We start from the raw sequence: 12,452 nt of genomic DNA, 5'->3' as shown, positions 1-12,452 counted from the left end.
GCCAGAGTGATAGCACAGCAGGTAGGGTTTTTGCCTTGCACATATCCAACCTGAGTTCAATTCCCAGCACCCCCATGCTCTGAGCCTGCCAGGAGTCATCCAGAAGCACAGAGCCAGGAACCATCCCTAAGCACTGCTGGGAGTGGTCCCAAAACTAAAACAAAATGAGATAGGAGTTTCTGGGCCAGAGAGATAATACAGGATGTGAGGCACTTGCCTAGTATGTGGTGGCTATAGCCGACCCTGGTTCAGTCCCCAGCACTGCTTATGGTCCCCCAAGCACCTCCAGGGGTCACTCCTGAGCACGGAGCCAAGAATCACCCCCCCACACACACACCTGAGCACCACTGGGTATGGCACTAAAACAAACAAAAACAAAAGCGAGTCTGAAGGGTGATCTGTTTCATCTTCCCTGCTGGAGAAACAGTCACTAGCAGAGGCTCAAAACCACCCCAGGTCTAGCAATGGGGGCACCTCCCAGCCATTCCATGGGGTTTGTGCTCTCCCCCAGAGTCCTGAAGGCACAGCTCATCCCGCGGCCACGCCTCGAACCCCAGAGCTCAGTTCCACTTTCTTTGCCAGCCTTCTGGCTTGGGTGCAGGTGACCTCGGGGTGTAACTTACTCATGAGAAAGGGTTGAGGACAGTCAAGAACTCCGAGAACAAGCACTTCCCTGTCGTCAAAACAACCCGAAGCCGACGGAAACATCTTTGCTCTTTCCCTGGTTCTTCATATGTTTTGGGCCACCTGACCTCATGTAACACCATTCTTTGGTTCGGAGGATCTTCCACAGTAAGAGTTTAGGATGCTGGACCAGAGAGATCTCAGTAGGCTGAGCTCAGGTTTGTGTGCAGAGGTCTGAGTTCAATCCCCAGGACTGCATGATCCCCTGAACTCATCAGTTTCTTCTTAAGGAAGAAACCTTAAGCACTGAGGCAAGGGTAACCCCTGAGTATGGCCTCCGAGCACTGTCAAGTGAGGCACAAATCCCAGCTCTAAAAAATCCATAAGGCCCCTCAAGGCCGGAGTCAGAAGCTTGTTCTCCCTGACTCTTCTGCAGCAAGGGGGCTGCCCCAAGCAGATACACACATGACTCACTGACTGAGAAGCTAGTGACACTCAGGGGCAGATGGCCAAGGAGATTGTCACTGAGGCAGAGGTTCCAGTGGGGACATCCGATGGCCAGCAACTGCAGCAAAGGCTGAGAGCTCCCTGCCCCAGCTGAAGTGTGTTCCCTGTAGGTCAGTAAGACAATGTGGTCAGGCAGGGGGGAGGTGTGGTGCAGAGTACCACAGGTTGCAGGTGTGTGCAGGGCTGCATAAAGTTGTGGTACAGGTGTCATGCAGGTGTGGTACAGGGTGCAGGTGTGGTACAGGGTGTGGGTGTGGTACACAGTGCGAATGTGGTACACAGTGCAGGTGTGATACAGGGTGAAAGTGTGGTGCAGGATGCAGGTGTGGTGCAGGTGTGGTACAGGGTGCACGTGTGGTGCAGGGTGCACGTGTGGTGCAGGATGCAGGTGTGGTGCAAGTGTGGTACAGGGTACAGGTGTGTGTGGTACATGGTATAGGTATGGTGCAGGTGTGGTACAATTTTGGAGGTGTGATACTGGGTGCAGGTGTGCAGGTGTGCTACAGGTGTGCTACAGGGTGCAGGTAGGTACAGGGTGCAGGTGCAGTACAGGGTGCAGGTGTGGTACAGGGTGCGGGTAGGTTCAGGGTGCAGGTGTGGTATAGGGTGCAGGTGTGGTACACAGTGTGGATGTGGTACACAGTGCAGGTGTGGTACAGGGTGCGGGTAGGTTCAGGGTGCAGGTGTGGTACAGGGTGCAGGTGTGATGCAGGTGTAGTGCAGGCAGGGCACAGGGCTGCCAAGTGTGGTTCTATAGCCCTCTCTAGTGTCCTCATAGCTCTTAGAAAATCCTTTTTCTGGATAAATGGAAAAATAAGCCACAGACACACACACACACACTCACTCTACCATGAAGTTCACTGAAATGTGGATGGAGCTAGAGGGTGTCATGTTCAGCAAAATAAACCAGAGTGAAAAGAACAAATACTGAATGCTCTCTCTCTCTCTCTCTCTCTCTCTCTCTCTCTCTCTCTCTCTCTCTCTCTCTCTCTCTCTCTCTCTCTCTCCTCTCTCTTTCGCCTGTGGTAGACAGACAATACAAGGAGACAGTATGGAGCAATGACAGATCCTAGGCCCTGGGTTATAAAGCTGAGACTAAGGAGCAGTGCAGGGAGGAGGGTGGGAGGGAGGAAAGAGGACTGGGGGTGCCCCGGGGACAGTGCTGGAGCCTCGGGCATGACTGTAAGCTTAAACTACACGACTGTTGCTTAAATTATAAACAATTATCTAACTGAAAAAACAGGGATAGGAGAGATACAGTACAGTGGCTAAGGTGTGTGGCTTGCATACACGTGGCCCTCATTCAGTCCCCAGCATCACAAATGGGCCCCCAAACATGCCCACGAGTGACCCTGGAGGAGAGTCAGGAGTAAGCTGTGAGAACCACCAGGTATGGCTCCAAAAAACAAAGACGTAAGTATTTTAAAATAAACTCCAATGAGAAGACTCCCTTTTTGCGCAAGCATCCCAACAGAATTCTGTAGTTCACAGCCACGTGCTGTGATGGGCCCGGCTGCAGGGTGGAGGGAAGAGCCATCCGAGCCACCTCGTCTGTGCCCCAGCAGCATCTCCGGCCTCTGCTCCTCTCGCCCCTCTTGCTCTTCCCTGGGTGACCCTCCCATGACGTCTGCAGACTAGCCCTGGCCCCACTGCTCTCTGGGTGCTCTGCAACAGCACCTCTGGGCAGCGCAAAGTGCTAGTACACACACACACACACACATTCAGTTACATAAACCCATACACACACTCACACACACACACACTCACACACACCCCTGCCATCCTCTCTCAGGCGGGGGGCTCCTGGATCCACTCAGTCTCCACCCCTCCCCCCAGGGCACCGTCCTGTAATTTCTGCTCCTCCCTCACCCCTGACATTTGACAACTGCCCTCTGTAGCCGCCCCATTTTCCTCCCCATCCTTCTGCATGATGCCCTGGTCCTGATTCCTTCTCTTCGGACTCTCACAAGTGTTGCAGGGCCTCATCCGCATTCCAGCCTTTGATCAAGACCCCAGAGAGATTTCTTGGAAGATGTCAGAGAAATTGCAGCCCCTCAAGGCTCCCCAGCACCAGGAGGCCGTGACCCCAGGTCCCTGATAGCCTCGACAACATGGCCCCTCCGTCCCCTCCAAGCGCCCCTCTGCCACCCTTTCAGCTGTGTCACCCCGTCCCCGCCCTCCCCTGCCCCACTACTTGCACAAGCAAGCTTTGCTTTCCCATGAGAGTCCCTCTGCCTGAATGCCTTTCCTCTGCCACCCTCCCAGCCTGGCTAATGCCTATTCTTTCTATCAGCTCAAGTGCCACCTCCTACAGAAAGCTTTCATTGGAAGGAAGGAACAGATGACCCTCCTCAATGCTCACATGACATTGACCCCATGATTCTCACTGTAATCCCACCTTTGGGAGCATTTACCACGCACGTTTGACAGGGCAGGAAGTTTGCTATGCATCATCTGTGCTCCATCTCTTATGGCTGGCATGACTCTTCGAGGAGAGCGGCAGACTCGAGCTCAGGGAGGAGGGTGAGGGACACAAACAGGGGACTTTCTATAGAACAGGAGCTGGGGGCCAGAGCCACAGGACAGCTGGGAGGGCGCTGGCCTTGCACATAGCTGACCCGGGTTCAATCCCCCTCCCTCCCCAGCACCCCCAAGCACTGCCAGAAGTGATTCCTGAGCACAGAACCAGGAGTCAGCCCTGAGCACCACCAGGTGTGACCCAGAAAGGAAAAACAATAAAAATGAGAGCAGGAGCTGGAGGGCAATGGGTGTAGGACTGGAATCCAGGACCGTTCTAATGAGGCTGCCCTGTGGATTCACCCACTGGTGCCGCTCCTTGCATCAGTGCCGGAAGGGGAAAAACCTTAGCCAAGTTCTTTCACCTCTTCCCTCCCTACCACCTCTGTGGCCCCAAGAGTGGAAGGAGAAGCTGAGGAACAACAGGCAGAACCTCGTGACAAACCACCAATGGCATCGCGTGTGCAGAAAAAGTAGCTGCCAACTTCTAGAGTTTTGCTGACCGCACAGCTGCACCATTTCCCCACCTGGAATCGAAGGCCTGCTCCTGCCCATTCCTCTAGAGTGAAGGGGGTTCCCGCTTTCCTCTCTGGTCCAGCTTGCCCCTGGTTTTTAAAGTCACCCTCCAGCTGTTCCCATCCTCCCCCCACTCCCCACCCCGAAACACAATCATGACAGTCAAGCCAACGAAGGCCAGAGGGGAGAAAAATCCATAAAGGCCGGCCGAGCGTTGGCCGGCGGAACCCTCCAGCTCCTGACCACCAGTTAGTGACGTCAGGATTTATAACTGTATTAAATGGTGTGACAGGCAGCCTTGATATATCAGTTCCCCCTTCTTCCCAAATCACAGACAATAAAAGCTTTGGCAGTGAAAGTCATTCATCATCATAAAGACCCGAGACATCCCAGTCATCAATTTCACTCACATCCCTAATACACTGGAGAGAGCGCCGGAGTGGGGCACCTCACCAGGGGCGGGAGGGAGAGGCCTGGGAGGAAGATTGAGCAGGAATAATTACAAAGGTCAAAGAAGGGATTCCTGGAGTGGGGGTAGGGGTCATGGGCAGGGCCGGTCCCCGCAGAGGGGTGTTCAGCCCACAGAACCCAGGGCAGTTTCTGGGCCAGCTGCAGGCAGTCCTGGCCCTCAGACCAGCCCCAGGAGCCTGGCGTGGAAGGCGGTGGGAAGGGAGCCCGGGGCCCCGAGGAGGCCAGGCGGCTTTGCACTGGGGCCCAGGCTGCCGTGTTCTATGCGCGTGTTCGCTTGCATCAGCCTCATTAGTGCAAGGGACATTGCAAGACACTGAGTGAAGTCACAGGTTCTCCTTGTCACATCTGCCCAGAGGGACACAAAGCATGGCAGACACTCATTCTGGTTTCCTTCAGGGCATCCACCCCGTCTAGCACCAACAACGCCAGGGCACCGCTGGGTACCTGGATGCCCGCCTCCCCCAGGTCCGGCTGCCTGACAGAGTGGAAGAGGGACCAGGGAGGAGACCCATCGGGTGGCCCCCACCCTGCCAAACCCTCACCCCAGAGTCCTGCGGCCACCCTGAGTCCCTGCCAACTGCTGCCTGCCCAGGCCCCAGCTTGAGCTCACCACTGGGCCAGCGTTTGGTCACTTTCCTGCACTGCCAGGCAGGCAGATTGACAGATGATTAAAGGAAAAAAAAATCGAATGGCTTGGGGTTTTTTTGTTTGTTTTTAGGCGGGGGAGAATCGTTTGTTTTGGGGCCACATCTGGCAGTGCTCAGGACTTACTCCTGGCTTTGTGCTCAGGGATCACTCCCGTGAGGCTCGGGGGATCATATGTTTTTCTGGGGATTGGACCAGGGTTGGCAGCACGTGAGACAAGCACTTCAACTCCAATACTATGGAGAGTTGTGTGTTCCCAGGATGACGCGCCGTGGGTGTGCATCGAAGAGCTGAGAACTTTAACCAGCTGGTTGCTGAAAAGAACTGGAGTGCAGGGTGCCTGATCCTTCGCTGAGCCCTTAGCCAGGAAATTGGCAAAAAAAAAATCTATTTTAGTAAAGCAAGGGCAGCCAGGAGAAGGCAAAGAGCTGAATCACAACTTCGCATGTGGGAGCCCTGAGTTCAGTCCCTGGCACCGCAGGGTTCCCTGAGCACTGTAGAGAGTGACTCCTGAGCACAGAGCCAGACCTGGTCCCCTGAGCATCACTGAGTGTGGCCCAAAAAGAAGAGCCAAGGATGTAGCTCTGGAATAGGGCACTAGCCTTGCCAAAATAATGATAATACAACAACAATATGGGGATGATTTTTCTTTGGCTTTCTTTCCCAAAGAAGAAACGAAGAGAGCTGGGGTCTCAGGGCTGTTGTTGAAGGTTCCTGAGGGGTGGGGAAGCCACACGGACAGCAAGCAGCTGGGGAAGGACTAGGAGGGTCAGGGCACCTCCAGGTAACTGGGCCCAGGTACAAACCTGCCAGAGGACACACAGTGTCCATGTCCCGAGAAGAAGCCTTACAGATCCCTGCCACTGACCCTTCGCCAGTAACGGGCAGGGGGGCAGGGGGGAGGCTGCTGTGTGCAGAGGCCTAGTTGGGCTGCTGGGGTGTCTGGGTGCAGGACTAAGTCAGCCCCACATGCGCCTTTCACCAGTTCTTCCCCCCAGAGAGCCAGACCTTGTCCCACACAGCGCCTGGGGTCTGTTCTCCCCCAGCTCGGGCCCTGGAGGGCTCCCCCCACCTGCTGCCACCACTGACACCCCGAGCTGGCAAGCAGCAGTGGCTTCTGCCATCTGACCATGCCAGGAATCCTGGCTCCACCTCTGAGCCTGGGTGACTGTGCCGGGGGCGGGGCAGTGGGGCTGCCCCCTCCCAGAGCAGAGTGCCGAGGGTAACGGGTGAGTGGGAGACAAGGCCTGCTCATCGCTCCTGCTGAGCATCATCAGGGTGTCAGCTTGGGAGAGAGCCTCCACCCTAGCCCCCGCCCCAGAGGCCAGTCCCCAGAGTCAGGCTTCCCCAATCACCCCGTCCAGCCTTCCCAAACAGGCACAGCAGTACTGGGGGAGGAAGCGGATTCTCCCAGTAGGAAGAGTCAACATGAGCAGGTAAGTGGGAGAGGGGCTTCTTTCCCAGGGCTTGGAGAAAGGGCATCAGGAGCTTTTGCACGGACATGGTGATCGTGATAACCTCCTACCGCCAAATGTCCCTTCTTTGGGGGTTGGTTTTCGTTTGGAGGTCACACCCAGCAGTGCTCAGGGCTTACACCTGATTTTGCACTCAGGGATCACTCTGGGCGGTGCTCAAGGGGCCCTATGGGATGCGAGGGATTGAACCTGGGTCAGCCACATGCAAAGCAAGCACCCTCCCTGCTGTACTATCACTCTGTTCTTCCAAGATGTGAGAGAGAGAGGACACACCTGGACCATCACCTGGACCATCAGCCCAGAGGAGGGCTGCTGGGGGCAGGGCGGGGCTCAGAGACTAGTAACCACCTATCGTGGTGGTCAGCCCCTGTCTTCAACCATCCACCAGCCAACAAGCACTTCCTGAGAGCCAAGATCTCACACTGGGCTGGGGCTGGGAGGCGCGAATAACTTCAGAAGCTCACACAGAGAGAACCATAAATCAGGGCAGAATGAAATGAGAAGTGCCAGTACAGGGCCTGAACGAGGGGACAGCGCTCTGAATGGGGAGTGAGTGGAGGGCTTCCAAGAGGAGGTGAGTTTCCGCCTTTGCGTCCACCTTCCGGACTCTACAATTCTTAAGGCCCAGCCCAGGACAAGGTCTAATCTGAGGGAAGAGGCAGCTGTTGGGTTTTCTGATTTGTTTTTTGTGAAGGTTGGAGCGGGATCTCACATTCTAAAGGCCTGCGCTCTACCACTAAACCAATCCCTGTCCCAGGAGTTGGGCTTTTTTTTTTTTCTCTTTTTGGGTCACACCTGGCGATGCACAGGGGTTACTCCCAGCTCATGCACTCAGGAATTACTCCTGGCGGTGCTCGGGGGACCATATGGGATGCTGGGAATCGAACCCGGGTCAGCCGTGTGCAAGGCAAACGCCCTACACGCTATGCTATTGCTCCAGCCCCAGGAGTTGGGCTTTTGAGGGAGAGACGAGTGAAGGAATGAAAGAATGAAGGAGTAAAGGATGAAGGAATTAAAGAATGGACAACTAAATGAGTGAGTGTATGGAAGGATAAGTGGATAAACAAAGGAATGAATGAACGGAGGACGGACTGAGTAAACGAATAAATGAATGAATGGAAGGATGAGTGAATGATTAACAAATGAGTGGTGCGATGTGTGGATGAATGAATGAATGAATGGACTGAGTGAATGAATGATAGGAAGAAGAGGTGAATGTGAATGGCGGCATTCAGCACATTGTCAGGCACTAGAGCTCGGATTGTTTTCTCCTCCAGATAACGGCAAGGCAGTGTAGATCTCAGACCAAGAGAACAAGCTAATGAAATCGCTATTTTAGGAAGATGGATCACAGCAGGGTGAGCCGGGAAGCGGGCGGCCCAGAGACCTGCTCGAAGGCTATTTGGAAAGGTCGGCTTCTGAGCTGCCCACAAGTGTAAAAATCTATGAGTGCATTACCAGGGTGGCCAGCCAGCTTTGTTTATTTTTATCTCGTGAAGTACAAGGTCAGAAACAAGTGGAGCACTTTCTGCTGAAATTATTTTTTTTAATTGACACTGCACTTGGCACAGATATTCATTCATTTATTCAACCAACAGTTCCGGGGAGCATTGCACTGCCCTGAGAGCAAATTCGATTCTCTTTTTGATGTGCATTTTAATTACAGGGAGGCTTGGATTCCAGGCCAGCCCTAACGGGATCAGGATGCTGAGTTCCTGAGTTCTCTGAACCTCTGAGCATCCTTGCAAACACCAAGACTGCCGAAGGCAAGATTTCTACCTGGATCTCTCCCTGGACTCTGTTCAACCATCACCAAAGACTTCTCGTTGCTCACTCCCCGCCCCCCCCCCCCCACACCAGGTGCTGTCAATGGATGCACCTTGAACCGTTGTGGAATGTGAATCCTGATGTTCCTGGGAAAAATTCATTGGGATGCTGGGTTTCTTCTCCCCCCCCCCCCCGGGGCTGTGGTTCCCTGGAGTGTGTTTGGAGGGAATGTGATGTCACTGCACAGAGGACACTTGAGATCTTTGCACCCCCACTGGGAGGCAGATACTGGCATTGGGGACAGCCCAGTGTCAGCCAGTCCTGCACACAGACTGGGCCAGTGGGATAGACTGCGGCAACCCACTGGGCTTAGCAGAGGCTTCTACTGAAGGGCAGGGGAAGACTGAAAGGATGGGACTGGAGCAGGATCAGGGACCCAAAAGTCCACTGAGGCCAGCAGGCCCGGGCAGCGGCTGAAGCTGGCCAGGGAGCCTTGGGGGGAACGGAAGAGAAGCAGCTCCCCAAGAGGGTCATGCACTCGGCCAGTCTACCCGTGTGTCCACCAGCACAGAGGACCCCGCAGACCAGGCTTCCGACTTCCCCTGAGAAGCTACTTGCTCCAAGGTGACATCTCCGGGTTTTGAATGCACTTTCGTTCCTGAACTACTGGCAGAGTTCAAAACCTGCTGCGTGCCTATGAGCTTCAGAAAAATGTTCTTCTTCCCACACTTCCTCCACACAAGGCCCTGAGGTTCCTGAGGATCCTTCCAGAATGTCTTCACACTCGTCTACACCATGGCAGCCCCGCTTTCCTGCTCTCCCCGCTCTGCGCCGGTGGAAGCTGAAGGCCCTGCTCTCGAGTCCACTGACAACTGCCCACCAAGACTGAGACATGTGGCGTGTCCTCTCATCCTTACCACGTCAAGTCTCAGGCCGGAGAGACAGGACAGGAGTTTAGGTGCTTGCCTGGCATGTGTCTGGCTCGGGCTCAATCCCTGGCACCATTTAGGGTCCCCAGAGCACCAATCCCTGATCGCAGAGCCAGGAGTAACTCCTGAGCACCACTGTGTGGGCCCAACTCCACCGCCCAACTCCACCCACTCCCCCTAAAATTTTTTTTAATTTCATTTTAAGATTAAAAACGTTATGTAGGGGCTGGAGTGATAGGGGTAGAGCGTTTGCCTTGCACACAGCCAACCTGGGTTCGATTCCCAGGATCCCATATGGTCCCCTGAGCACTGCCAGGGGTAATTCCTGAGTGCATGAGCCAGGAGTAACCCATGCGCATCGCCAGGTGTGACCCAAAAAGGAAAAAAAAATGTTTAAAAACATTATGTAGCCCTGCCATAGAGGCGGGTGGGGTGGGGGGAACATGGTGGGGGTGGTGGGAGGGATGCTGTGACCATGGGTGGTGGGAAATGGGCACTGGTGGAGGGATGGGTACTCGATCACTGTATGACTGAAACACAAGCACGATAGTTCATAAGTCTGTAACGGTACCCCCAAGGTGATTCACTAATAATTAATTAATTAATTAATTAATTTATTAAAACATTATGTAGACCAAAGAACCCTCAGGCTATATATCCAGAAACCTAAATGTCAGTTAAGGGGCACGGTGGGCCGTGCCAGTGTCCTTGGGTTCAAAGTGTACAGCAACAGGGACGGGGCAACCCTACCAGCATGAGAGAACCAAGAGATGGCCCTACCCTGAGGGCATTTCCTCCTTTCCTTTGGAAAGGTGCTTCCTGAGGCCTCCTCTTCTACAGGGGATGCCTTTCCTCGAAATCAACCCGGGCTTCTCCACGTGGGGGGGTCTCTGACCAAACGCCACCTCTTTGGGTAGGTTCCCCAGCGCTAGCACCCCATCCCCACTCCCCACCTGCTTCCAACCCACCGCCCTCCTCTCTGCCCTGCCTCCTCACACAATAAAGGTACTGTGCTTGCTCCCTGCTGGCTGTGAACTATAGGCTTCCCTAGTATGTCAGTAAGGTGGGGGGGCAGGCAATGTCCCTCCAGTCATGCCAAGGGACAGTCTAGCAAGTGGCTGCTCTCTGGATAATAGGTGCCTTTTGCCCCCAACGCACACACAACTCTTTTTTTTTTCCTTTTTGGGTCACACCCAGTGATGCACAGGGGTTACTCCTGGCTCTGCACTCAGGAATTACTCCTGGCAGTGCTCAGAGGACCACATGGAATGCTGGGGATCGAACCCCCGTTGGTCGCATGCAAGGCAAATGCCCTACCTGCTGTGCTATGGCTCCAGCCCCACACACAACTCTTGACACCCGCATCTTCCGCAGGCCCCTAGGAAAGCCCCATGACTGTGTACTTGATCACCCTGTGTGGTGGCTTTCATTGTCATTCTCCACAAAACCTTTTTTTATTTACTTTTGGGTACTGGTCCACGGAGCTCTGTCCCTCTCGGAGAGCCCAACAAGCTACCGAGAGTATCCTGCCTGCACGGCAGAGCCTGGCAATCTACCCGTGGCATATTCGATATGCCAAAAACAGTAACAACAAGTCTCACAATGGAGACATTACTGGTGCCCGCTCAAGCAAATCGATGAACAATGGGATGACAGTGACAGTGACAGTGCTATTGGTCCACATCTGGCGGTGATTAGGGCTTACTCCTGACTCTACGCTCAGGGATCCCTCCTGGTGGGGCTCCTGGCTCAGGGTGCTGGGGATTGAACTCGGGTTGGCCACATGCAGGACAAATGTCCTTCCTCTGGACTCTTGCTCCGGCCCCTTCACAGAACCTGTCCGGTGCCTGGATCTAGCTGGCCTGGCTCGTCTTTTTGTCTGTATATTTCACGATGTCGTCTTTCTCTGGGAAGTCAGGTCTGACTGGGCCTCCAAAGGGGGCATAAAACACGAGTCCAAGGAGGTGCTCCCCATAAAAGAACAGTGAGCATAATGGAGAGTGCCCGGCACCTGGCCAGAACTTTTAAGTACAAGAGCCCGGACACGTAACAACAGCCACCAGTTGTGGAGTGCTGACCACAGGCCATGCCGTGCCAAGGTGCAGCATGGGCTCCCCCAGCTGTAAACCTCTCGGGAAACCCTTGGGCAACTGGGGCACGAGGGCTAGTACTTGCCAAGGTCACCAGTCAGAACCGAGCGATGCCTGGGTGTCTGTCCCAGGCCCTCTGGCCTTCCTGCTGTGCTCAGAGGATTTCTTCTGGACACAGGAACCGGGATTTCTTCCAGCCCCTCCAACTGCACAGCGCAGCAGGAGAAGGGCCCAGGGCACTAGGGACCCCAGTCCTGGCTCCACACAGGTCTGCTCCCCGCTCTGCCCTGTCCCCCAGCTGTGAAGCGGCTGAACCGCCCCCCCTCACTCTGCCCACCTGTGCTAGGGTTGTCAGTCCTGCGAGAGACTGGGAGGCAGCACCCCTGGGACCCGGAACCCCCACATCCCCTTCCCCGACAGTTACCCCCTATACCTCCCAGGCGACTCCCAATGCTTTCTCCCCACAGTCCTGTTTCTGCCACACAGCGGGTGGGGCGGCAGGCGGGGCACGCACAGGCCCCTGGACTCAGAGACAAGAAACAGAGCTGCAAGAGGACGACGTTTCCTCTGTGCCAGCTGAAGACACGGGGTATCATAGCACAACTGTACCCTCTTCCTCTGGCATCCACTCCCCTGAGCTCTCGCTCTCCCCTCCAGCTCAAAGCCGGGGCTCCGGTGAAAAAGGCAGAGGAGGGCAGACTTTCTCTCAAGCACCAAATTTGGGGTGAGGGGCCCCCAAACATCCCTGCTCGGGGATACCAGACAAGGACATGGCTGTCCTCCCCGCATACACAGCCTCTGGGGCTTGGACAGGAGCGTGCCCAGGAGGCCCCTCCCACACCAGGCCCAGAAGCCTCCCCCCTCCCTTCCAGCCTGCTGACGCAGAGACTGTCCTGCAGGAGGGTGCCTGC

The 12,452-nt window shown here is 55.0% G+C and overlaps 1 protein-coding gene across 2 annotated transcripts in view; it reads right to left on the bottom strand.

The window, feature by feature from the left end:
* PAX5 (paired box 5) overlaps positions 1-12,452 on the bottom strand; it is a 182,335-nt gene that overhangs the window by 62,855 nt on the left and 107,028 nt on the right. The gene's annotated exons all lie outside the window — the stretch shown is intronic.

The sequence above is a fragment of the Sorex araneus genome, chromosome 1, assembly GCF_027595985.1.
Source record: "Sorex araneus isolate mSorAra2 chromosome 1, mSorAra2.pri, whole genome shotgun sequence".
Taxonomy (NCBI): domain Eukaryota; kingdom Metazoa; phylum Chordata; class Mammalia; order Eulipotyphla; family Soricidae; genus Sorex; species Sorex araneus.
Note: the sequence above shows the minus strand (reverse complement) of the source record. Positions and strands in the feature narration are given on the sequence as shown.